Source organism: Hirundo rustica, chromosome 3 (assembly GCF_015227805.2).
Source record: "Hirundo rustica isolate bHirRus1 chromosome 3, bHirRus1.pri.v3, whole genome shotgun sequence".
In the NCBI taxonomy this organism is placed as follows: domain Eukaryota; kingdom Metazoa; phylum Chordata; class Aves; order Passeriformes; family Hirundinidae; genus Hirundo; species Hirundo rustica.
In genome coordinates, this window is record NC_053452.1 from 37770726 (window position 1) to 37798673 (window position 27948).

The 27948-nt window shown below is 40.7% G+C and overlaps 1 protein-coding gene across 3 annotated transcripts in view; it reads left to right on the forward strand.

Annotated features, from left to right (window-relative positions):
* Nucleotides 1-2321: 2321 nt before the first annotated feature.
* The window catches only part of RASGRP3 (RAS guanyl releasing protein 3), a 58911-nt gene continuing 33284 nt past the window's right edge, over nt 2322-27948 (forward strand). The window contains exon 1 of one of the 3 annotated variants that reach the window (XM_058419962.1): nt 2322-2528. The gene's annotated coding sequence lies outside the window, so the exon portion shown is untranslated. Of the gene's footprint in view, nt 2529-14902; nt 15004-27948 lie in introns of those variants that run through there. The other 2 variants (XM_058419960.1, XM_058419961.1) reach the window with 2 other exon arrangements.

Sequence of the window (27948 nt, forward strand, 5' to 3'; positions counted from 1 at the left end):
TTTGAATGACACTGAGAAAATATGTGTGTGGTTTTGAAAGAAAGGCTACCAGCAAAATCAGTGCAAGCAGGCTTGTGCAATTGGGCTCTGCTGGCACGGTGCTGACACAAGGCAAGCAGCTATTCCAGACTAAGCCTCTCCAGGGCTCTGGCACTGCTTGGTGCTGACAGCACACAGAGCACGTGTCATGCAAATTCAAGTCTGTAACCAGTAGTAACTCATTGAGAGGATTTAAGGTTTCAACTAAACTACATCTGAATAAAGGTATGTGCAAGTTTATTACTGCTAAGCAGCTTTGCATTTCAGTGCTGTTATACTGTGGAGATGAACTTTGCAGAAATAGAGTTAGTAAGGCTTATTCCACAGCTGCTCAGTCAACTTTTAGACATTGCCAGTCCTTCAGCCTCGGTCTGTGGTCCAAAAGAGCCAAAAAGACTGCAGCTGGCCTTCAATCATCTCCATGACAGAGTCTTTTAAGCAAAATCTGGTTCCATGTTTCAGCTGAAATCAGTATTTGATCACTACAAAGAATTATCTTTCTAGATTTGTAGGACATGATCTGCAAAGATCACCATCTTCCAAAGGCTTTCTACCTGTCTCCTAAATATGATAATTAACACAAGAAAAAAGTACCATAAATATCGTAACTTTCAGGTCCTTCTATAAATTAAATTATTGATTTTGAAAGGAGTTTTGCTTGGAGCATTCCATTTTGGTTTAACTGTATTTTAAAAAACACTTTCAAGGAACACCTTGGTCTTGAGTTAGTATTAATTCTCAAAAAATCAACAACAATGTTTATTCACACACCACTTCTACGTCTCTTTTTGTTTTTCATAGACAGCCACATTCTTGTCATGGCAGACAGGATCTTTGCAAAGCTCTCTCTTATATAAACTGCACTGGCATCATGTAGTGTACCTAAGGTTAACCCAGATTGACTAGTTCATATATAAAACACCGTACTGGCTAAGTCATGATCCCTGCCTACAACATGTCTGAAACAAAAGATTTAATGTTCTTCAAATTCCTTAAGTGCCACGGGTGCTTAACTCTCACCACTTTCAGCGTGACCCTTCATGTATACTTCAGATATAAATCTTAAAGAGAAGAAAGATTCTTCATCCACCTGGCAACAGCTATCTTTCAAGTCTCTACCTTCCCACTAAAATAAACACCAACCCCAAACCATGCATTAGGGTCCTCAGTAAACACACAGCAATTCTGACATAAAACTACCAATGTAAAAAGCAGCAGAAAGGGGTTTTTTACAGAGATTTTCTTAATTTGTATAAAGTGAAGGCAAGGCATGTACCCTTGACAACAGAAAATGTAGGGATAGGGCAAGAAGATAGAGACAGATCAATACCACACTATATTCCCGTCTTAACTGAGGATAATGTGAAAATTGATAATTTCTTTTTTCAAGCTTGAGAGACTCTTGGAAGCTTGGTATGTATCTTTGAAACCACTAAGCTGAAAATAATTAAATTGGGGGTTCTGGTTTAAAAAAAAAAAAAAAAAAAAAGTTCTTTTTCTCAAATTAATTCATGGAACATATTTGAGGATTTCAACATAGTTGCTATCTGAGAGCCATAGCTGCCCAGCCATCTTCATTGAATACATGCACAGCAATTCTGATTCCCTGCATGGAAGCACATTTAGTTTGCTTAAACACTTCTAGCCTGCAGGATAAGTTCCACTGAGGAAGAGAGTACTCAGACAAAATGAAGATTCCTAAACTTTAAACGTCATTCTTAACCATGGAAGATTTACACATCCTGTGAGACGCATTTTGTCTTCTTAAAGCGTGTTAGCCAAATTTGTCCTCTTTTCTAAGCCAAAAAAAAAAAAAAAAATCCTTTTTCCAACTCTCCAGTCCCAAAGAAATTAAAATATTTCACCATAATGAACTCCTTTATGGAAGTAATAATTACTCAAGAGACTAAGGCCTATTGCTACTGTCTCTTTTTTTTTTTTTTTTTTTTTTTTTTTTTTTTTTTTTTTTTTTTTGGTGGAGTACAAAAGATGACATCCTAACATGTTTTTGAACAAGTGTTTCCCTCATGCAAAGAGACCTGTGTCTGCAGACCAATCCCTATCAAATTCTTACTTATATTGGCAGGGGAGGGCAAAACCCCCTAAGACCTTTCCTTTGTTTAAATGCATTTCCTGCCTTCCTTACTGCTATAGGCTGTGTTGTGACAGGCCTATTTATAGTCCAAAGAAAGGAAAAAGCACCACTGGAGGCAGGAAAACTAAGTTGGGAAAGAATAGAAGGAAGCGTGGCTGCCATTTAGCCGAACAATCCAGAACTAACTGAGCCGAAAGGAGCCGCAGCCTCGGCGGAGCTGCCGGCAGCGAGGAGAGCGCAGCCCCGCTCCTCTCTCCAGGGCCCTGCCGGGGCTGCTCGGGGCCAGTCATGGGCAGGGCGCTGCTGGGAGCGAACAACCTCAGCAGCTTGGGATCCTGACAAGAACTCTTTCAGAAAAGGAGCCTGGTGCAAGCTGGATGCCGGTCAAATTGAGGTAAGTGCCTCCTTCTGGCGCTGCTACCTGCTGCGTGCTCCGCTTCTTTTCAGGTGTGGCCCGAAAAAAAGAATGAGCTTTGGAGAAGGAATGGCAACTGGCTCTTAGATAAAGGTTTGGCAGGGTGTCTGATTTTTAGGTAAATCTGAGTTCACTTATGGCTTCCTCAGAACTTTTCTTAAGCAAAAGAGGCCTTTGTCATAAACCCGTAACAACAATTTGCTGCTTTCCTGACTTGTGTCATGTTTATTTTATAGATTGGGATTAAGTACTAGGGAAATGTTATGGTAAACGTATGCTCCAAAGGCAAACATGATGTCAACTCTGCATTCATTTAAAAATATAGATGTAGAGACAGAGGGAGGGAAATATATTTATATGAGATGCGTTAATATGGACTATAGAAACATATCAAAGTTTATATAATGCAAGTTTTGTGATAATTAAGTCTTATGATGTTCACTTGAGGGTAGGAACTTAGCCTGAATTAAAGCACCTGAACGCTTCTAGAGTTTTAGAGTTTATTATGACAGGTAATTCTTGTATTTGTGTGCGTGCATATACACAAAAATATACTACATATAGATATCGAATCGAGATAAAGTATTCATTGTTGCTTGCATTGCAATACTACACGTTGCCATTCTGGGGTCTAATTTAAACTGACACTAGAATATGAGTAGAAATTTCTAATCTGCTTATTTCCAGATACTATACACAATATTTTAGTCTCATGACTGCATGTGTAAAAAGCTCCATTTTAAAATATATCAGTGTACAGACCACATTAATTCACTGAGTTACTGTCAACAAGGCAGACTTTAAGACGGAAAAATTAAGTTTTTTAAGACTGTGTTTGGTTTCTTCGACTCTCAACATGTCCTTTGCACTTCTAGCAAACGGAGTGCCGTTGTGATTTGCAGGCAGCAGAATAGAAGCTGTAGAATAATAGACTCAGGTTTCCATCATGCAAACTTTATCTGCTTTGAAAGATCTATGAGAATAACCTTTGTATTAGTCTCATTTGTGTTAACACATTACCTCTAAGCATATGCTATTCAGATCATTCATTTGTTATTCAGATGTTGTCTGGGATTAGGGGTTTATGGTAAAACGTTGCTGGTGAGTAAAAAGGAAGTGTGATGTGTTGTTATTCTGCTGTATCCCCGTAGGATGCTATTATGTTTATGGTCTGCCATTGTGAAGATAGCAAGGCAGGATGTCATCCATGTAGGTGAAAAGCTGCGATAGGACAATTGTAAACAGCAGCCGTCAGCTGAAAATCTGATCCAGGGAGGTGCCAAGCAGCAATTCCAATGAAGCAGATGTAAGCCAAAGCTCATGGAAAGGATCAGGCCTTTCTTTGTCTGATTTGAAAGTGCTCAGTATTTACAGCAATTCTCAGTTCTAGGTGGTTTAAGCCTGGTCTTGTGAAGAATAAAATGGCAGTAAAACTAGAAGCTTGTAGAGATATTTGCAAGAGAAAGCTCTTTAGACTGCGATTTGAGCAACTAGCGTAGCATGCTCTCATGCAGGTAACACTCCTTGCTTTCAATTTCAGTAACTGATTGCCCTGCACAAAAACGAAGCAGAAACAGAAAAAGAGTGCTTTAATTTAAATATTTCTGGCGTTGAATAAATACAGTCATTTCCAGGAGATGCCAGTTGCACAGCGACTGCGCTACAACTATGGTACACACCGTATCATCCAGATTTATTCAGGTCAGCAGCACTCAACACATTATTTTAAAGCTTGGTACCACTGCATGGATGTAGCAAAAAAGAAACGTTTCCGTAGCTGTAAGGAGAAGATCATTTACAAATCAGCCAGTTACACTGTAGTTTACAGGAAAAGGTGATCGAAAACCTACTGATGCACTTTCACATTTGCCTTTGGAAAAAATGCTATAGATGGTACTTAAAAATTCTCCAATTAATACTCTTCATAAACACACACATATAAAGATTTGTTTCTAAACTGCAAGAGTTCACATGTTCATGAGATCAAAGTTTGCAAACGGAGGGCCTGAAGATAGAAACATGAGGACAAAAATACTTCACAGAAAGAGCGATTGAGCACTGGAATGGGCTGCCCGGGGAGGTGGTTGAGTCAGCGTCCCTGGAGGTGTTTAAAAAAAGACTGGATGAGGCACTCAGTGAAGGTAATGATAGGTCACAGGTTGGACTTGATGATCTCAAAGATTTTTTCCAACCTAGTTGATTCTGTTATTCTGTGATTCCCTGATTTCAGAAGGACTTAGAATGAAATTTACACCCCAGCACCTTGTAAAATCTTACCACCTGCTAGGGTCTAAGGACTCTGCAGGAGATTCTTTCTACATAAAAACTTTTGAGTGTTCACAAGTACTAACAGGGTTGCAATTATTAAAGCTCCAAGCTAAAAATTAAATATGAGAATGTGATATACCAGAAGGAAGTTGAGGTTCACATTCTTCCTACCCTGACATTATTTTACCATGTAGTTAAAGAGGTTTAGGGTTGTCAAATAAATACTTCAGTCAGCTGTCACTGCTGTGTGGGCAGTGTGGATTTCTGGTTCCAGGAAAGCTGACTGAATTGAAGAAAAACCACATGACTTAAAAAATAATGCACTTTGGGTGACAAGTCATGCCATGCTTTCCTGCAAAGCTAGTTCAGGTTTAGTAAGATTTATTATTCCTCATGCAATTGCTCCGGTGTAAGTATCTTAATTTCTCTCTAAGCCCTTATGCCACTATACCAGACACTCTTACAAGGAAGCTTTGTGCTCCAAGTCACAGTCAGGCCCACTAACATTATAAGGAAAAAAAAAAGAACAGAAAATTAAAACTCTTTGAAGCAGTCAAAGCAAGATTTTTTGAGAACACATGTACTGTCTACAGTAGTCTCACTCAAAATACTGAACTGGGGAAGAGGGAACACAAAAAGAAACCCAGTTAAAACACATTAAGAAATCAACATTCAATATTGGACAGCATCAAAATAGTTCTACAAAGAGATGCAGCTGTTCAACACAACAGAAATATTAGTGTTAAAAAAATAATTTCTTTGATAATGTCTAAAACACCCGGCTCATAACTATGTGCTGAATAATATCCTGTATTGGGAAAATGTTTATGCAGGTGCTTAAATTTAAGCCTATGGGTAGTCTCATTGATTTCAAGCAAAATTATTTCAGCAGACTGATAAAATTTAAAGCCTGGCAGAGTCATTAGACCATCTAGTCTGACTACAAACACAGCATGTTAATTTCACAGTTTCTCTTATCCAAAACCTAAAAGCTTCCCTGCTTACAGCAGAAGAGTATGGATGTAGTATGCTCAAGATAAAAGTTTAAGGGGAAGATCACAATGTTCTACACGCATGAGTAACGACCCACAGCAGTGAGAACTGTTCAGGTTGACACAAATCCTTTAGCTCAAATGGGAATTAAATGTGCAGGCTTTGCACCAGCTTATTGCACAAGGGTGAAGGTCAGTGTGTGTGTGGAAGACAGAGTGTTTCTCCCAGAAGTCTCTGTGCTATCAGAAAAAGCCATTAACTTTACTTTGGTTGCTTTCCTACTCTTCTAGTGGACTAGAAAAGTACTGTTGCATAAGCAAGGATTAAAACAACAACAACAAAAAAAAACCTTCTTTAGAATCAATCTTTTTGCCAAAGTGCAGCTATATTTCTTTACCTTAAGTTCTCTCATTCAACCTAGACCATGTGCAAATTGTGATATAAAATAAGGAGGCATTGTTCACGAACAAATGAAACATAGATATATTAACCAAATAGAAAAATACATCATGAATTTGTCAAATCTCTTACTTGGTCACACCTAGGCAGTTTAAAAGGACATTATCTGAGCAACAGATGAGAAAAAGTGGGAGACTTGACCTGAGGTCTCCTTTCCAAGGATTTGTAGCAGTGGGTTTCTGCTGCATGAACACACAGCAGTAGCAGAGTGCTTTTGAAGGATATGTCCAATATGTAGTACAACAACAAAAAGGGGGAACAAGAAAGACTGTCTTGAGGTACAAGTCCACCTTGGCAATAACCATGCAGGTTATCTTCATTTCTTGGGTTAAACAATCCCCCCTCAAAAAAAAAAAAAAAAAAAAAAAAAAAAAAAAAAAAAAAAAAAAAAAAAAAAATTGGCTTTGAGAAGTTTTAAGAAGTACTTTTTTCTTTATCTTCTTCCTATTTATGCTGAGTTTCAGGGTTGGTAATCTCCTCGTTAGTTAGTATAGAACTTCCTGGGAAGCAGGACCCTCTTGGCAGCAGGGGGAAATGACAAACACTCTACCTTATGTAAAGATAGGTTCAGTCCTCCACTCCTCTCTAAACTCCCTGCAGAACTTTGCTCTCATTGCTTCTCTGGATGTGATCTCTGAAGTGTTCCCTCCCAAAGCCCTGTCTAGTAATGGTTGCAGACCCATTTATCACAATTGTCCCCAGCAGATTCATGGTTTCAAACAACTGCACGGTGAAAGCACAGCCCTGCTCTAACAGTTCTGTAGTGCAGCATCACACAGCCCCAGGAAAATGAAAATGCAAAGTGGCCCCCCTGGTGCCAGTGCTGTAATGAAGTTGTGCCGCTTGGTCAAGATAGCAGAAATGCAGTGAGCAGCTGCAGCAGTCATGGTGTGACACAGGGCATCGTGTGCACTCTGCTCTGCCAACATGGTCCAGCCGGGTACCAAATAACTCCCTTGGTGAGGCTGGATGAAGGAATTTAAAGTCAAGCTAACAGGTCTGGCATTATCTCCCTAATTGATTAGTGGCTGTGTACATTATAGAGCTGTAATTCCCTTGAGTTAGAAAGAACAAAAATTAATGTGTACCAACATCTCTGTTTAGACCGCTCAGCATTCTCAGAATCTTTTATATTCTAACACACTTTATTTTTCCAGCCTAGTGTTCCATTGTTATTTTGGATTATTACCATACCACAATTATCTTTGAAGGCTGGAGAGAAAGATAAATCTTCAAAGATGAGCTCATTACTAAAGGGAAAAGGAAAACCAAACTCAGTGTCAATGGAACTACAAAACACGCCTCATAACTTCACAAATGGGAACAGGCAAGGGAGAGAAGTGGATTAATGCTGAATTTTTCCATGCTGTTTGACCTTCTTCCCAATCATGATAGTCTCTTTTTTTCTCTCTTGAAAGAAAGAACTCTCATACTGCCTTCATATAATGCTGTGGTTTTATACTTTAACTCAGCCTATGTGGAATTCTGGACCCACCACATCATTCGAATATAGTGCTGTTCATTCAAATATATTCTATTAGAGATAACTGTCTTAAGCGATGATTAAAAGCAGTAAAAGCATAAAAGAGGAGGATAATGTCTTCATACCACTAAAAGTAGTGGAACCGGAGCTAACAACAGAGAAGGGCCCAGAGTAAAACAAGTGTGATAAATCCAGCAGTTATATATAGAGGCCTTGGCCCCAAGGGGATCTGTCATACAAAATATTAAGTGTTGTGACTATAATAAGCAAATCTCCTCTCAACTAAGGAGCATGGAAGCAATAGCCTCTCTCATGTCTTTGCACTGAATACTTCACACATAGTAGGAAGGCACAGAGGGATGCAAATTCACTCATCTCGGAGTAAGCTGGGAGCTTGAACCCTGAGACATTTGCAGCAGATTTCAGACAGTCTGACTGATAAACATGCTGTGTGTTGGACTAAGTGGAGGTCCTGCCTGACAGTTCTACCAGGGTAGGCATTTGTGATCCAGGCCTCGTTTTACAATGCGTAAAAATGCTACTCTTCATAAGCGAGCAGTGCAATAATCTTTAGTGTCTTGACAGAAACTGTTAGAAAAAGGTCAGCTTTTTTGTAGAGAGAAGAAGGACACAGGCTTGTTTTTTTGCCTTTTCTGGGTCTGTTACTAGACTCCATTGTTTCCACTCTTGTCATGTCGATGCAAATGGACTATGTCATGCTGCAACCTGGAATGTAGTGCTCCTAGTTGCTACTTAGACACTCACTACCAGCCTGTGCTGAGAAAAAACTGACTTACCAAACCAAGAACCACTGTGACATTGGTGGTGACAACACGTTTATCAAAATTTATAAAGTGAAAAGACCATTTTTCACTATTCATGTGTAATGCAAATTTGGCAGATAACATTCTCTCTCTTGTAAAATTTGAGTGAAAATCATTCTCAGAAATGATTTATACAAGACAAAGTTGACAGCAGTTGAACTTGCAGTAGGAGAGAGAAGTAAAATGCAGAAGGGTGGATGCTTTTGGCAAAATAGAAATAAATGCATTTTAAAACATATGTTCACTGAACTAGAAACTTTCTGTGCAACTAAAATTTCATTTAAAGTCTAAGAGCGGATCCCATGAAGAACTCAGGAAAAAACCCTGATGTCATACTCTTGATCTCTTATATACATTTGCACCAAGTATGGGGAAAAAAAAGTACTTACTGGAGATTTTTAAATGGTAAAGGAACTACTGATTAGCCCGAACTTACCAGATGCAGACAAGATAACAAAAACTGAGAGCTGCTGCACATTCAACATTACAGCAATGCCCCATCCTTTTTCAGCACATCACTCACAAGGAGGATGGCTGGAGAAGCCTAGAGAACAAATCTCTTCCAAATGCACAAGTCTGTTTTGAAATCTTCAACTTCAATCTAGACGGTATTGGGAAAACCCCTTTATGACAGAGGTGCTTTTCTGCTGCTATATCTAAGTCTAGAATTACTGGAACACACCCTTCAGGCTCTGTTTCTGAAATGACCATATCCCCCCTGTGGAATATAACTATTCAATATAGTTGGTAATAGACAATGAAGAGCTTTTGTTGCTTTGGTTTTTTGGGGGTTTTTTTTTTGTAATCATGGGTCTATTGTCTCTGCTACAGAAGCTGTCCTTAGTGCCTGCTATCACTGCATGGCACAATTACACCCTCTTAGCAAGGGAGATGCCAGCCCGCTTTAGGATTCTATTTCTCCTTCCATGTCTGTACTTCAAAGTGAAACAAAACTAAGTAAAGTGAACTGGAAATAAAGAACAGTGTTCTTACAATAATAGTAACTATTTAAATAATTAAAATTTCTTACACATGTCTCTAGAAGGAAGAAACCATAAATTTCCAGCTTCTCTGTGAATACTGTGGGTTTTGGAAAGGCAGGAATAAGAGTGATGAAGTTGTTTTGTGGATGGGCTCTTTTTTTTTTTTTTTTTTTTTTAGTAGGTTTGATATTTTCATTCATCACATCATCAGTCATTGTCATCCCCTTTAAATCTGAGAACTGAAGATATGGGGAAAAAAAGACCATCCCCTATTTTTCACGCCAAATCTGTAATCCCTAAAATCTAGTATCTTCCTTCTTCTTTAAAGAAAATACACATAAGTTAAGATATAATTACCATTAATCTGCGGCTGTGAGTGCACAGCATTTCCACAAACCAGCACACAGATTCCAAACTGGACATCAAAAGGAGGAAAGAAGGAAAAGGAGGGAGGTCACACTGGTAATGTACATGAGAGAAAAGGCTGCCTTCCACATTTATCATTAAACTTCATCCTTCCATCTCCCATCTCTACCTCCTGGATCTTCTGTCCTTTACTGTTATAGGTCTGCGCTTCATGGTAGGATGATGTTCATCCAAACAGATGATCCTCACAGGTCCCTTCAACCTGAAATACTTCTATTCTATTCTATTCTATTCTATTCTATTCTATTCTATTCTATTCTATTCTATTCTATTCTATTCTATTCTCTTTCCTATCCCTTCTATTCCAGGCATACTGCTTCTGAGTCTTCCACTAAGCAGACCAAGTGCTTAGGAGAAAACTAAGAGCCACCCAAAAGTGGTGGGAAGGCTGCCTAGAGGACAAGACAGAGCTCCTCTGGATCATGGCATGAGAAGCACTGAGGGCACAGACTACTGCCAGAGTGGCTTAATTCCCAGACAATTCAGGAGTTGCAGTAACAGGTGAAAACCTTTGTCAAAGGCCAATAGCTGGGCTGAACATTTACTAGGTCAACAAAAAATCCCCCCACTGCCTGCCATGGTGCAACTGAGCTGCCCCCCACTGCCTGCCATGGTGCAACTGAGCTGTCAAAAAGCAGGTCTGTGCTTCATAGACTAGAACTATGACTGTTTTTCGACTTGAAAGAAATGTTTAACAGAGCACAATAATATTTTCCATCCATAATTTCTGACAATAGAGTTATTGGATATTTTAGCTTAATTCACAAACTCTGAATTTCAGATGGGTAACACAGCATATCAAACTTCCATGTAATTTTTTTCTCATATGCTTGAATCACTGAAGGGCACTGTTTTCCAATGAAAAGCAACCAGCAGCCTTGACTCTAAGCATTGCTCTGGGCTCACCTTACAACATTTTATTGCTGATATAAAGGAAGGAAGGATTTCAAAGGTCATATCCTGGGATGACCTAATTTGATAACTTATCCTCTCAACTCATACTCTCTTAGAGGTAATGTGACTACTGGCTGCACCCTTGGGCATGAAAGGGGAGGTACATTGGACATTTGCAGTACTCCTGTGCCCCCTAGAGCACCACACTGAAGAACCTGGAACTGATTTACATTGCTAGGGATGTAATATAGCCCATAAATGTTTCAAACTGATTTAATGTAATGTAAGGTTGAGAGCCTTATATGCAGTAGTATTTTCAGCAAAAATTCCTATCTGTTATGTCTCTCATATCTCCTTTAGCTGGAAGCTTTGTGTGAGAGCCGTTGGACTATTTATAGCAGCGCCTTTAATCACACTTAGGTATTTATAAAGCATCCTGTCTAGTGAGGGCTTCCATGGTCTGTTTTCATTCACTTCAGCTGATAGTGAAGGCTATATAATATCAGGGACAGTGAGGTAGAGCAGCAAACCAGGCAGTTTGTCTGTTATGTTTGAGCTCCATATACTCTAAAAGGCTGAAGTCAAATAGTAGCGCAGCCATTTAGGAAACAAACGTAGCAACACAGACTTGAAGTTAGTACGACCTGACATTTATGTCCACTGAGAGCATTACATCCTGTTCCATAAATTCCAGGAGAACCTGTTAGCAGAAAAGAGATATTTTTGGGCAACCCACAAAACAGAAGTCCATAACTGCCATATGCAGAAAATATAGAAAGAAGCCATGAAAAAAAATCCCCTCCTACAGTAAGGAGAGGCTCTGGATCCATTTATCCAGCGTCGGTAAAAGCAAAATCTTCCTGATCTCAACCCAAACCAAAATGGACAACTCTTCCATTCTTTAGTTCCTGAGGCTACTCTAAAAGCTGTCCATACTATGTGACATCAAAATTCTACCTTACGTGCACACATCCCTATCACAGTTCAGTGCTAACTGTGTTTATTTTTGTTGCTTCTTTTCAGTATTTCTCATGTCTCATTTCAGCATGACTGAGTTCATCTCTTAGTTTTTATTTGAGCCAGTAATCATAGAATCTTTTGAGTTGTAAGGAACCCACAAGGATCAGGTTTTCCTATTCACAAATGAATGTCCACAGAGGAAGAAATGTACCCTTTTCAATCCAGCTTTCATTTGTTTTCTCAACAGAAAGAGAAGGCAGGATGCTGTTGTGTTCCACACGGCAAAACTTCTGTCATATTTAAGATGTTATCTGATAGATGTAAGAGCACAACACTTAATTTTTTGTAGCTTCATTAATTACCTGATCTTCTTTTATATGCTGGTATTTCTCTTGAAAAAACAGGAAAGAGTAGGAAAAAAAGGAAAACCTCCACAAGAATTTTAAGGCCTTTATTTTCAGGAACTACATACAAATGATTTATCTGTTCTGTTTCACAATACCTTAAAATTATCTGTCTAGCATGAGGATAGATATACTTTTTCCCACATAAACTGCAGTTTACTGCAGAGCCATAAAAATTAATTTATTTGTCTACTCATTTCAGAAAGTACAAAGGATACTTTTCTTTTTAGGGAGTGTACCCCAAGTTGTTTGTGGAATATTACCATTCGGTCATTATCATCAAATTATGTTCCTATGTGGAGCATTACTACCAAATAAAGACAGCTATCCAGTGCAGAGGATGACATTGTACTCTGTGCTATTTCAAATGGCCCAGGTACTACCAGTATTTAAACAATTATATTAACAGTTGCTGAAAAACGTAAGAGCACAGCTGATATTGCATAATCAGAGTAATGGACAAAGTAATAAATATGGTATTTGAGGACAAATAGATTATTTTGGAACACGTTTCAGTCATGTTTTCTTCGGTATCAACAGGGAGTAATTTTGTACAAAGTTGTCAAGAAATGTTGGAGTCATTTTAAAGTTGCATGTCAAGTTCTGTTACCCTCGATCTCAATGTATTTTAGGGGAAATGCAATGGCATTTATCAAGGATAACTCATTTGATCAATGGGCCTTAAAGCACAGTGAGTGCCTTCTCCTTTCTCTGAGCGAGCCCAGGTGTTTACACCCAGTTCTGTGACCCATGGCCAGGGTCTGCTGGAACTTCCAACAGATCTGCCAGGGCAGGTCTCGCTCCCTTTTTGAAACTGCCGTTCCTCCAGTGGTCTAAATTTAAATGAACTCGTTCCTCATGGGTTTATTTCTCATTTTATATTCATCGTTATTACAGCCTCCTTTTTTAAAGCCTCCTCAGCCCCTGGCCCATGGGAGCAGAGCTCCATGCCCTGGCACAATCTCTTGGAGTCTCCGCGGCGGACATGAGGGCGACTGTGCCTCGGCACACACCTGCAGCAAACATTCCCTGTTTCCCGGGCCTTCCTCCTGCCTCTGCGCTGACCCCCTTACTCAGGCCAAGAGGAGGCCGGGGCTCACGCCGTGTTCCAGCCCTTTGAGCAGAAACCCCAGCCCCACAGCTCCTCGGCCCCCCAGGCTGCACAGGAGCCTCCCCACGGCTGGATACACCCGTGCCTGGCCGGGCGGAGAGAGCTCTGCCGAGGTGGGAGCTTGTTCTCCGAAAACTCGTTTCCCCGGGGAAAGAGGAGAAGCTCACAAAGGCAGGCGTGGGGAACGGGCACAAGGCCTTCTCCCTGCCCCGGGCTGCGCTGGCAGCGCCGGTGCTGCACGGTTTTGTAACCAATGCCGGTTTATGTAATATGAGGAGCTGGGTAAGGTCAGAGGAAGCAACCCCAGTTACCCTTTGTCGCTGCAGACTTCATCTTCAGGGATTTGCTGGCTTTCATTGGATTCTGACAAATGTGCCAGCTAGATATGCTATTCTGTTTTAACAGTATTAAAAACTAGCAGCTGGCTATGAGAAATTCCTTAGATTTTTCCAGATCTCAGTTGCAGCATTATCTATTGCTGCAGTTTGTATTTCAGAAAAATGCCCTATAATGCCGTTTGTAACCCAATGAGACCGTGCTGTCTTGCAGGATCTGGATTGCTTACCAAATATCAAAATACCATTACCACGTCCTATAGTAGTGTATAGCAGACTTGACAATTTGGAGTACTGCCAGGGTTTCAGCACAGTGTATCCTAAATGTGGGACGGGAATTTCAGAAATTTGTATTTTACACCTCACCCTCAAAATACGCTTTTGTCCTTAAATACCTAAATATCTTTAAATGAGTGACCAAGCTAAAGGGAGTTAAGTGTAAAGTCTCAGTTGAATTTCAGTAATGTGTGACTACATAGCACCCTGGAAAATTCCATCAAAACCTGCTCCTTTCTTGACTTTGGCATTTCTCCTTCATTTGTCCTACATCTGGGAACGCGGGGATAAGGATGCTTTTTTTTGCTCTCTCTCTTTGGTCTGATAGTCCTCACCTCAAAGGGTCTGTCTCAGTCTGACTATACAATGTCTGGCAAAATGCAGCCACATAATCCATGATGTAAAAATGCCAGATGCAAAAATTAAAATTATCTCCAGCATTAACACTCATCACTCTACTGTCCAAACACAAAAGATAGTAATGTTGCCCTTAACAACAACTAATCCCCAGAAGTGGGATTGTTCATGTGTTTTGCATGATAACTGGAGTGGCCTGGTGTTAAAGACAGTAGGAACACAACAGTATTTTAAATTTTCCCATTCCTGTTGAAATTCTTGTATTAAAACGAAGCAAAGTCTGAAGTCAGAAAAAAACCTGAAGCGATCAACAGGGATGTGTTTAACTTTCCACTTGTGCTGCCCCTACTGTTGATTAAGGCTTATCTACTGTTTGGTGTTAGTCATTAAAAAAAGCTACCAACAAAAAACCAGAAGTTATGGAGCACATAGCGCCGCGTTCCAGCCGAATGCTTGAGCAAAGGCTGCTATTATGAAAAGGATTTTCTAATAGGGGGAATAATGATCTTCAGATTCTAACCTCCTGGCACGGCAGTGAGATTTATCAGGAGGGGCATGTGACTAGTTAAGACACACAGCCCCAGCTTGAAGGAAACAGCTGCTCATTTCATGCTTTAGCACTTGGCAGCTGGACAAGGAAGGGTGATGTTTGTGTTGAATACCTCTGCAGAACCAAGTACAGTAAGTGATTTTCCCTGTTTTTGATGGTTTTTTTTCTCCTAAACTGTCACTGTTTTCCCATTTTCATCCTAGACCTTTCATAAAAATACTTGAAAGTGTAAAGCATATTTTTGAAACTTCACTGATAAGCAGTCATTCATGCTCAGATTGCCTGTATTTTTCTGACCTGTGATTAACAGTGTTGTTTTTGGTCTTGTGGGAACAAGGCAGGTACGGGGTTTCACCCTCATGCTAGCCAGGAGGGGAATATGGTGCTTATTTACTCAGATGATGGAGTGAGGAGGCTGTTTATGATGATTGTATTTTCCTTTCTCTGTAGAGACCTAGTCAATAGGTAGTGACGCAACTCGAGTTTAGAGAAATTTCAGCGTTTGGCTTAAAAGTACTAGTGTAAAGAATTGACAGAAGGACTCCCTTAAAACAGTGTGATCGATCTGGACAAAATTGCTTGTGACTGGTTACTTCCTGGGGGTGAATGCAGAGATTTTTTTGAAAGGAAAAGGCAGAAGTAAAGAAATGCAAGAAGACTGAAGATGTCTTGATTAAGATATTATTAAACTGTTCTGAATAATAACGCATAATTAGATTGTGAAGATTGAAAAATCCTCCCTAAAAAACAGGGAAGGAGTCTCCTAAATATCTCCAAGTTCTTAATGCAATTTATTTTTGGGTACTTGCATGTTTTGTGGTTTTACTTCATGAATGATTGATGTCCCCATCGGATAATTTTTGACTCTTATGGTCTGAAGTTTTCTTTTAGAACTGGAGTGTAGGATACATAAAAAGGAACTTTTGATCAATTATTTACATAGAGATGAAGCAGGTTTCTTTGTAGGAAGACTTAGGAGGAATGGGAACAGATGAATGAGTGATGGATCTTGGTGTGTGGTAAGACTAAGGTGCTCTGGGGAAGGTTAAAGAGGGGCAGGCAGAGCAGCGGGGTCCTGCTGAGGAAGGTCTAAGAGTAAACACTGGCAGGTTGCATGCAATCTCTCCTTTAAAGGTGGGGAGAAGAAGCTTTTCACAGATTTCTCACAGAAGAAAGTGAAACATTCTTTTTCTTTGAAGACTTTTCTTTTAAATCATAGTTTATGATTTTGACAGTTGATTGGAAGTTTTATGGGAAAATGTCAATCGGTTTCAATTGTTGACAAAACCAGAAGTCTGTGTGGCTTCCTGCCTGTTTGTGTCTCCAAGGGTAGGCTGCCTTTGAACCACGAGCTGACGCTCTCTCAGCCCACGGCAGCGCTCCCACAGGGATACTGTGGAACACCATTAGCAGAGCAGAACTACGGGTCCTGAGTACCTGGAGTTGTGTCAGGAGCCCCGGGTGCCCTGGGCACCTCGGCTGCAATGGGGCCCCTCTGGCCTGTCCACATCTCCATCCCATATGGGCAGGGAGAATAGCTTGTTTCCTGACGCTTTTTATTCTGATCCCTGAATAAGTTTGTTTTTCTTCAGAACTATAGGAATTCTGCTTTTTGAGTAAGATTATGCTATGGTGTACTTGTTTCTAGACACCGCATTTTGCATTTGTAATGAGTGTTCTCTGTTAAGAAAACTGTCCAGGACTGTTGAAGGACCTTGCTGTAAGCCTAAGTTAAACTCCAAATCCACCAGAAAGTAGATGTGAGCTCAGTCCATCCCTGCTGTAATTTCTTCATCCCTGCTTCTCCACAGCCATTGTGGCAGCGTTGGTGCAGCAGGTTGATGTGAAGCTGTATGGCTCTGCACCAGCTGGACTCTGAGCCAGCTATATGTGCCTCTGGTGGAGCTGATTAATTCTCCACCAGTGCTGGGAATTCAGTGTAATATAAAACCTCAGATAGCTGCACTACTGAGCTTGCCTTCAGGTAATAATTCCTGAAAACATCTTGTTATAGTGGTAACTGAATTGTCTCAAAGAAACTAAATTGTCTCATATTGAGAGCTCAGGTTTGTGCCTCTTTAATGTTAGTTATAAGGGTACTTTTCAATCAAGGAGAATAACTCATCACTTGGATCTGCAAAGTTTAAGATAAAAAACCCTGCTTACAGCTGTCCTTACTGTATCTGACTCTGAATTAAATTCAAGGCTCATGACTAGACTTTCAAATTCTATGTCCACAAAATGAAGAAAACGTGATCAACATCACAAGGTTCTCAAGAGTGTAATTGCTTCAATCCTTATCATTTACTCATTTTGGTAAGAATATTTACTGTTAAACACAGCCAGTGTACTTTGAGAAATAAATGCAGGCTTCAGGCTCTCCTCACTTTTTGTCTTTTCTCATGAATTCTAACTGCAATACCTGTCACTGCACCACCAGTCATGGAACACCACTGAGGCACACACTGATTTTGCACTTAAGCAGAAAACACAACCTCTGTACCACCACCTTTCATATTGTTTTATAATATCCTGATCTCATAAGAAACAATGCTCAGCTTCTTGAATATACACCCCCACTCTGCTCATGTAAGTCAAGGCAGGTCTGCATAGGCATGAAGCACATTAATTAAATCTCAGGATTCTTTGTCTGGGGAAGTGCTCTGCCCTTGCATTTCCCCTTGATGCGTCTCTAGAAAGTCCAGTCTATAACTGAAAGTTCACCCTGGATTTTTTTATTACATTGTACAGGAGATTGGGTAGCAGTGGGGATATTGCTGTCCCTGTGCAGAAGCTCAGTGCAGCCCCTTGTCGCTGAGAGCATCATAAGGTTCCTGTTAAATCTTTACTCTGAGGAAATGATCAGGGCAACCTGGCAGTTCTCTGAATGGATATATTTCTGCTCTATATCAAAACATTTAACTGAGGAGCAACTACAGTTGTGCTAGCCCCTCTCTCTAGTTGAAAATGCCATTGTACCAAGGAGCCACTCCCAGGATATTCCTGAATAAAGAGAGGAAACTACTTTTAAAAATACTGTAAGGGCACTTGTGTCATTTTCTTTTTTTCCTATGATACCCAGGCTTGGCTACAATACATTTGTACAGGTACTCTAAACAACATTTTGTTTTAACATATTTATGGTATTTTCACTTTACACTGCTGAATTTGAAAAATTTGTTTTCATATTGGCCCTTTCTTACAAGTCAGAAATAGCAAGGCTTTATACCTTAGAGTTTGAATCAAAAGCCTGAAACAAATTCTCGGGTCTTCTAGTTTTTGCTCTATATTGCTTTTTTTCTGTGTTTTTTCTATTCAGTGTGAAGAGCCAGTGAAGTTGCACTTTTTCATTAATAGGATTCCTTATTGGCATAACATATCTAAAAACCACCTGACCACCAGAATAGAGGTGTTGAGATGGGGAGGAGCTTTTCTCTTGTAATGAATATAAAAGATTATCAGCTACAAGCACCAGCAACATCAACAAAACAGGTTTGGTGGGTCCAGTCCAGCTACAAAGACTAATCCTGCAGATACACAGCTATTTGCTGAACTGAATTCATGAGAGATCCCATCAGAAAGTTCAGCTAACCTCTGAGTGTTTATGAGGTCAGGATCAATGTGTGGGTGTGCGGAAACACTCACAGGGCTGATGTTTACAGCTCAGCAGAAAATACAATTACCCCTGAGAGCTACTCTGGTTGTTTTGGTGGCCATCTGCTGTCTCACTTCTCTGAATAACTGCTCCCCTTGACCACATTCAAATAAGTGAAATGGTTTGACTCTCTCCACAGAATACTCTCCCACCTGTGATTTATGCATATGCTCCTTGCTAATGATCTGGAGTTTCTCAGGCAAGGGGAGTGGGCTTCAGTATCTTGAGAACCTGCCAAGCATAATAATACGTGCAAAATTAGTGAGACCTGAGCTATTCTTGTTCAGAGACCTCAAAATTTAGTTCCTGCAAAGAAAAAATAACTGTATCATCTTGAATTAACACAAATTTAATATTAGTGATTCAGCAGTATGTCTGCTTTGGACTGCCACAAAAGTCATACCAAGCTTAATAAACAGTTGCTGATATACATATATCGATATTACATGTTACATGTATACAACTCCTTCCACTTCTGTTAAAAATGCCTCTCTTTTCAACCCTTTCTGTGGAAACCTGTTCCACTCAGAGCAGTGATGGGCTTGTGCAAGGGGGTCTGCAGTGCAGGTGTGTGCAGGACCAGGATCTCTGAGATGAACAAGGATTTTCCATTATTTCTGAAGTATATTTTGCCCCCCCATGCCTGAAACCAGTTGAAGATTTTCAGCATAGAAATCAGTCTTAGAGACTGGAGTATAAGTAAGTCATACATGATACGGTCAAATAGACGGAACATGGCTTTTAGGGGGGGGTATTTGCATGCTTGCTAAACATGCTGATAAGGCTGCCTTTGACACATGACCAAAAGTTCATATATTTCTTGTCGTAATGCTGTGTTCTTGTTCATGTTCTTTAGAAAGATGAACATATCACCAGCTTAAACTCTGGTCTCAACAAATTGAATTTCCTTAATCTGAAGTAGCATTATTACAGATAGGCTTCTATTCGTAACCCATAATTCTCTTAGGTCCACCCAATCCATAGTCTTGGTGCTGGTTCATGTGGCACACATTGGTAAATTGTTTGTTTCACAGCAAAGCATTGTTCTAGCCCAGAGCTTGTTTGGAAATTTCTGGCGTTGCTAGTGGGAAGTAAAAAAACCCCATCTTATGCAAATACATAATTGATTACCGGTGGGGAAAATTCCATCAGAAAAAGTCTGCTGAATTAGGGCTTGAGTCAACTCACTATCTGGCTATATAGTGATTTTTGTTCTCCAAATCAGAATAGCCATGATATTGCAGCCTTATCACACTGTTCATGAAATAGCTTCCTTAAAAGACTAGTAATAATCTCCTCTGCTAAAGATGTCTTGCCTGCTTTAGCTTGCTTACTCATGTTCTGCTTTGCTGAATTCATGAGCACATACTTCCTGGAACAGCTGCCACCCTTCCTAAAACTCTCAGTTTCCAGGCCCTGCCCTAATGACAGTCTGTATATTTTTATCTTAAATAGGATTTGGGGCAGGAACTAGGATTCACTTTTTCCCCCTCTTCTTGAGTGAGTGCTCTTCACCTTAAAAATTATACAGTCATGCTCTTGCCTGCCTGCTCCCTGCAGGCCAAAGGAACTTCATTATTTCATGTAATATGGAATGACACCGTGTCCTGAGGATGGTAAATCTCCTCTGTAGTCTCAGCCAAGATAGCGTGCGATCTGCAATCCTTCCATTAACTGCAAGAGTTGATCCTGTACCTCTCATAGCTTTAAGGAGTGTTCAGAGCTCTTGGAAAAACATTTTGGGCATCATGACTGCACTTACGTAGTGTGGGATTAGCTTGTTAGGTGTGACTAAAGGATGCTTAACACAGGCAAGGCAGAGGACTTTTGTGTGTACAGATCCCAAAGGGTTTTAGGAGTGACCTAAACAGGGAGCTTCTTGATGCTACTGACTCAGACCTTAATATCAAAAGTGCAGAAAGAGGTTACAAGCTCTAGACAGTCACATTCTGGGGTGAGGAGGTGTGAAGTGAGAGACCAGGCTGAGAAACATACCCCTGGAGCCAGGCCATAGAAGTAAAAGGGAGCCAGGATTTGGGCTCTTAATCCTTCTTTTGGATCAAGTTCTCAGTTCATATTGCAGAAGTAAAATGAGAGACATGGTTTTCAGGTTAACATATCATAAGTTTGCTTCATACCTGTGTTTCAAAACCATCTCCTTTTTGAATACTTGAACTGATTTAATGATATTGAATTAGAAACTGGGGTAAAAATTGACTTGAGCATGGTTGTCGGGTATACTAGTGCTTTTAGAAATATAGTTTGCTCCTGTAAGTAACTTTGAAAAGGACAGAGCTGTTTTGAAAGCCTGACTGCAACAGCAGCCAGTCTTTCAATGCTAAATACCGGGGAAAGAAAAACAAGTCCCTAAGCCTCTAAATCAGCTTTTAAATCAAGATTTTCCCAACTCCTTCACCCTTTAATTTCTTCCCCTTACTTGACCACATTTTTCACTTGATATTAGCTTTACTACATAGCCAAAGGATATTTCTTTTTTTCCAGAATTATCGGAGTTTAGCAGATCTGTATGGAAATTCTGACAAGGTCCCTAAGTTTGATCATTACATGCTAAGGAGTAAAGAGTTGTGGGTGTCCTCTATAAATTCAAAACAAACATGTTTGGATTAGTCAATAAGAGCCTTTCAAGTTGTTTGGGAAGGTCTGAACTGGCCACTGCAAAGTTGTTATGCTACCAACTAACAGGCAGGGTTTTATCTACCATGCCAAAAGTGTACTGGGTGCAGTATGTGATTCTCAGCTGTTACAGCTGCAGCAACTGTTCTTGTTGCTTCTCAAATAATGGTGAATCTTTAGCACACATGAGCTTTAAATAATTACAGTGTTGTATATTAAGACATGTCCTTTGCACACTTTACTAATGGGTTTTGATCAAGTTTGTTTTTCTGAAGTCCTATGATAGTAGTGTATTCTGTGGCTGTGGAAGGGGGATATTTGTGTAGCTGCAATCCTGTGTTAAATATTCTTTCATACAACATATATATAACTGCCAAAATAACATTAGCAAAATAAATATCCAAGTTTCTTGTTTGAAGTGTTACTTATTAGATCAGGAGCTGTAAGATGCTTTTCCTCTTTTTTCTTTGAGATTTTGTTTTTACACTGCTCCTTCCCCTTTTTCAAGTTGTCTTGCTGTTCTGTATATTTTTATATACAGCACATTCTTACGTTAGTCTCTCTTTAAAGAAGGCATTTAACTTGTTGGCTGCAAGTTGTCTCATTGTTAGGAAGGTATGTGGTTATTAATAAAACTCACTCTGGTCCAAGAGCTTGGGTATAGGAATATAGGAACTGCGGTGACGCTGTTCTCATATCCTGTACTCTGTAGACTTCTTCTATCATAAACAGCTTTAGAGGGTTGCTGTTTCTTCATGTTTGTACGAACCAGTGCGTGTTTCTTCATAGATTGCTTTGTGAGGAAACAAAGTTTAGTCAGCTCACTGATGGTTGCTTTGTTACCTGTGAAAAAAGAGTACAAAATCTAGTCAGACACACTAAAAATGCATAATAAGCTCTTTACTGCTTTTCTCGGTTGGAGACTTAGTATTTAAAAAGCTCTTGGCCCAAGGAGCATTCTATGCCTGTGTTTAAAATGCTCTCTTCGCATCTCTAACAAATCTGAAGCCGCCATTGTTCCACTCATCTTCCCAAGGGAAATTCAGAAGTAATTAGAGGTGAGAAACTGCTTAAGGATTTCAATGTCCAGCCTCTGCTGACAGAATTCCAAAAAGAAAGATACTGGATCTCTCCTGACCTCCGGGCTATGTTTTTACTCCACCAGCTCCTTGCAGACCTGCTTGCCCTTGAGTGGTGAGGCACTGGTGACTTCTGCAGCTGCAAAACCATAGCACCACCCAAGGCAGGCACCCCTGCTTCGTGAGAGCGTGCGGGAGACTGCAATTTGCATGCGCTGCCAGGTCAGGCAGCAGCTCTGTCTGTGCCATGCTCAGTGGCTCTTTCCCAGAGGGCCATTTTCATCTGCGTTCCCTCCATGAAGAGCAGCCGCTCTCAAGTGAATGGCAGCTGCCACCAGGGACCGGGAAGGGTTGCTGGCCATTGGCGGCTGGTCCAGCCACCCTCCTAGTGTGGGACATTTTAACAGGTCTGTGGGGAAATAGCAGTTACGTGTGAACCATTCTCTACGTTCATCAAAGGGAAAACAAAGGGAAAACAAAGGATTATCCGATTACAAATGCATCGTAACAGCCAAATGAGCAGAGGCAGCCAAAGCTCTGTCCTGCCCTCTGTCCTTTTAACTCTGTCTTGCTCCATCTCAGACATCTAGTTTCCCATTACTTAAGTCTCTGAAAGCCTCTTCCTGCCTTCATTGTTTTGCCAGTTGCTGCCTTCAATTTACTGCGCTGATAAGTACATCCCAGGCTGTAAATTCATGGTCGAGACATTTCTGAAGCCAATCTAGGTTTGGATTGTAGTCACAGGAGGAAAGGTCAGCGGCAAAACTGCTCTCACTACACAGGGAGGCCACTTCTCACACTAGACTTGTTTAGAGTGTGGATTCATGGGGAGAGATGTGAGGAAATGTGGGGGTTAACAGGGCTGAAGAAGAAAAAATGAACATGCACTTTACCTCTCCTTCTCGTGAGGTGATACCCTTGCTTTTAGTAGATATACAGTAACTGCTGTTGTTCTTCAGTTTGGGAAAGGTCAGAAACCAGAAAGCTGAGAAATTAAATATGATCATCATTGCTGAAAATGATAGCAGGTAAGTAGGAGGCATTGAATTCTCCCTAGTGATATCTGTGACTGCAGATAATAATGGTTTTGTCTTACCTTGACACGACACTGCTGCAGAGATGGCCAGTGGAAGAAGGGGAGTGGTTTAAAACTTTACTTTTTGGGCCACTTAGCTATGATCTCTACTGTTTGAGTGGCCAGCACAAGCCTGTAGATCTTGGTGGGCTCAAGAAGCTCCAGATGTGTCTGCAGTTCCTGTGGTATCTTTATAAAGGGTGGCACAGATGTGTTGCAGTGTGGTTGTCTCCCAGTGTGGGGCCCAGAGAGTACAGCTCCATGAGTAGTTGGTCTACAGTGGGAAACCACTGGAAGTTACAGAATGATATGCAGTGAAAAAGCTTTGTCTAAGGGAAAAATTGATTTAGAAGCCATGGGTTTATTAGACAAGAACTTACCGAATTTTCATACTAGTTACATGCTCTTATGACTCCTCTTTGCCTTAAAATTGATTGAAAAGTTGTGTGAAACTAAAAGCAGTGCTGACTTCTAAAACTGTCATAACTCTTGGAATATTTAACAGCTCGAAAGGACTCAGTACCCAGGGACTACGCTGCTACCAAAAAATTTTGGCTTAGTTAAAATATAAGACATAACAAGCATTGCAGTAGATTTTCAAGCTGAACTTACGAGAAAGACTAGGCAGATAGGGCCTAGGATTTCTTAGTAATCTAATTAATAAATAAGCATGATTTTTCTGGCTTGTCTTGAAGAGAACATAGCTCGTTTAGGTAAACAATAATAAAATATTTAAATATTTCGTAGCAGATACATGGTAATAAATATTCTGGAGGCTTGTCTTTCAGAACTGAAGAGCTGATTACTTCCTCAAATGTTTGGTTTTTTAATAACTAAAAGAATTGGGTTTTTTGCTTGGGCTGGACCAGCTTATTTTAGGCATGTAACAGTGTAACGAGCATGCTCCTAAGATGTATTTTATCCCTGACTTAACTAGGCTAACAAAACACAATTACCCTTGAAAGGTGCTCTGTGCAAGTCTGTGCATAGCGAAGGTAATTGCCAGGAGTTTCTCATAAGGCTTACAGGCAGTAGTTTAATTCACAGGAGGTATTGGTGATGTCTTGCTCGGCTTCTGAATAAAGATCAAGTTAGAGTGTGTGTGAAACTCTTACTGCTGTTGCTGTCCTCTCCCTCAGTGCTGGAGATCTCTGATGTGTCTGAAGCACAAAGGTTCTCAGGAGAGCTGCATCCCCTGGTGTCACACATGTTAATCAAATGTCTGATATTGGTGATTTGACTTTACTGGGAATAGCAAAATCATTTTTGTGACAAATCTACCGAGAGGTATGGCTGGGAGTTTTCCTTCTTTTGAAAATAAAAGTCTTCCTTAGCTCTCCCTTTTAACCTGATGCATTCTGGGCAACTCTACTACCCTGACCCATGGAAAGTGGAAGATGTCATCAGCATAGTATATGGAACAACCCAAGGATGTCTGATCAGATTTTACTGCCATTTATTAGCTGGAGTTAAAATTACAGAGGCAAATACCAACAAAGTAAATACAGGAAACAAATATAGAAGTGGATGGGACAAACCTAAAATGTGGTAGATAACCAATTCCATAAAATGCTAGTGTTGCCATTGGGAACATAACCTTTGCTGTTTTTACAAATCCAGTCATTAAGCTGTCAATTATTTAGGTGAATTAGGTGAAATAAGGGAGAAAACCTGGGAGTGGTAGTGATAGAGGTGTTATGTTGTCTCTGAAGTAATCTTGGTTATATTTCACACAAAGAAAGCTAAACAAAATGCTATTTAGGCAGCTCAAGCCTTAATCAAGTGACTTTCTGATTACTGAAAGTTTTTGGTCATGTGACTGTCCTTTGGCATTCCTCATGACTTCTGTAAGCCTCTCTTCTATCTTAGGTCAGCATGTATTGTACTCCATATGCTAATTTATGAACTTGTACAAGACACCAAGGTCTTATTGTGTGGGTCTGAATCAACAGCTGGGTTGTCCATGTGAGTGGATCCATATATGGATCCACTTGGTCTCTTACCTGTGGCCCTATTAATTTAACCTCTGTTCCCATAGAAGACTGTATGTCTACAGCTTGAAATGGCTTATAATACCCTTCTATGCTAACTGGGTGACTTGTGAAAGTAAGTATTAAGCTTAGCATAGCCTTCTCTCAAAATTAAGCATAATAAAATATATTTCAAGTGTTTGTAACTTGAATACTTTTGTGCTAAGGCCCAGTACTCATCCCTTAGAGGCTATACTGCATGTAAATAGCAAGGTTTTGGCAGCAGAGCATCTTCAGGAATGGCCTCCGTGGGAGGAGGCCAGGGGCTGCCCTGTGTCAGACATAGCCACTTCCAGCTGTCTTTGCAAGGGATCCCATGCAGCTGATCCCATCAGTCAGGTTCATGGCATCTCTGGAAAAACATTTTTAATAAAAAGCAGAAAATTCTGAAGAGGGGAAAACATGGAGAGAACAAGGGAATGGGAGGGAAGAAGAGAGGAAATAATAAGGTCAGAGGACAAGGAGGTGCTCTGTGGCAGAGCCTCTGGCCCTTTGGTAAGTTCATGGAAGAGCAAGTGACCCGCTGAAGGGACTGTGGCCCATAGAGAACACATGCTGGAGCCTAGGACCAGAGTGCATGGTCCTATGCACTGGAGCATAGTGGAGAGACACTGCTGAGTACAGACCCTGACCTCATGCACTGCTGGTTGTCTCACCAAAGGATTGGCTTTAGCTAGCCACCAGCAGAGTATCTGTCCTGTCTTCTTTTCAAACACATCCCCCTCTGTTGTTTAGTGTCTTTTGAAGTTCCCCTTTGATCAAAAAAAAAAAAAAAAAAAAAAATCAAAGCAATAGGGTGCAGACAGTTGCTGAGGGTCATTGTGTAACTACGATCTGAAGGTGTGCAAAAAAGGTGAATGAGTCCTGGGAAGTCAGATGAGCCCCAGACTCCCATATTCCATTTTCATTCCTCTCCTGCCCACAGCAAGACTTGTATCTTACGTTCATGGAGCAGCACCACAATCTCTCCCTTGTTCTGTGTCCCTGCTCCGTACAACAAACGTCACTGGCAAGCCAGATGTGCCATCCTGCAGCCAGCTGCATGTGAGGGCTGAGGTCATGGGCTGGGCACAAGCAGTGGCATTAGGCTGCCTGACAGCCCAGCACCTCTGCCCAGCCTAGCACAGCTCCTGCCTGAGTCAGACCCTGGAGAAACCTGACCCCTTGTGTCACTTGCTCGGAGATTTCTAGAAATAGAGCTGTAATAAATGAACAGGTACTGACCAGCTACAAGAAATTTGTGACTGCTGGGAGAGAGTAAACTCCAGGAACCACCCATTAAGCAACCTAAAATCCGTGCTGACTTGAGCCCAAACAGATGTCTTGATTGCACCTGTGTAGGCAAAGGCGCAGTCCCAGCTGGGATTCTTATTATGGTAATTACACTAATATATGTGGAGACTAATAACAGGAAAGGGTCTTACTGTGAGAGCCTCCATTACATCTACAGTAGCAGATGACCTCTGTCCTGAAGAGCTTGCCCTGATATGATTAAGACAGAATAATGGGGAAAGGTGTAGCAAGGGAAGGTACTATTAAACTTTCTCATGAGACACAGGATTTCTTCTCGACTACTTTTTCTGCATACTGCTACTGATTGGATTTCCTTGTTGAGCTGCTCCCACTTAGCACTCCTCCAGCTGCCAGATGGAAGCTGTTTAATGCAAGCATTCACTGATGTGTTCTGTAGCCTTGGAGGAGGGAGAATGAGGGGAGGTCTGGCTTATTTAAAGCCCCAAGAATGTTCTAATCTTGTAAAGAATACAAGTCTTCTGTGTGCAGGCCTCTGGAAAGTTTATGGATAAACTGGGGCCCATAGAGGTGCCTCTGTATCAAGGTGGGACTCTGCATGAGCCTCTATTTATCGTCTTCAAGTAAAAGCAAAATAGCCCACTTTTAATAAATGGGGAAAATGCTACATGTACATTTAATTTGACCTGGCTAAAAAGCTGCTTGAATTTAATTTAGCTAAATAAATATTACCCTGTAATATTTATTTATGTACGTCAAATTTATGCCTATTTAAAATGGACTTACTGATTTAGCCTCCACCTGTAACCAATACAATTTGCCTGAAATCCCCCTGAGATTGCCCACACATGGATTTGTACAGGCTTGACATTTTTAGTATTATTTAAAGTGCTGTAGATTGCGGGTGTGGACCTCCCCTTAGTAGCCTCCAGCAGTAGAAGTGAAGGCTTCTGGTTTTGGCAACAGTCAACGTTGAGACCTTGGCTTCGTGCTGCCCACCCTGTTCACACCATTTGGTGATTTTGCATAGGATCACAAATTTTCTGGCAGGGAATCCTGTTTCTTCTAAAAAATAATGTGTTGTACCTGGCCACATCTGTCTCAAGAGCTCACAGCCTACGTACTTGTCTCAAGTAATCTATCAAGACAGTCCACAACAGCACCATCTCAGGGCTTCCAAAATGTTGAACACAAAATGCAATTACACTGCACAAAAGTACTAAGGAAAGCCATCTGCTCAAATGAAACGTGTGCATGTGGCAGTCAGGGTGATGGCAGGACTTGGAAGGAACTCTATGGTTTGCAGTTCAGTCCATGGCAAACTTCTAACCTCTGAGCACATCGCTGCGGTT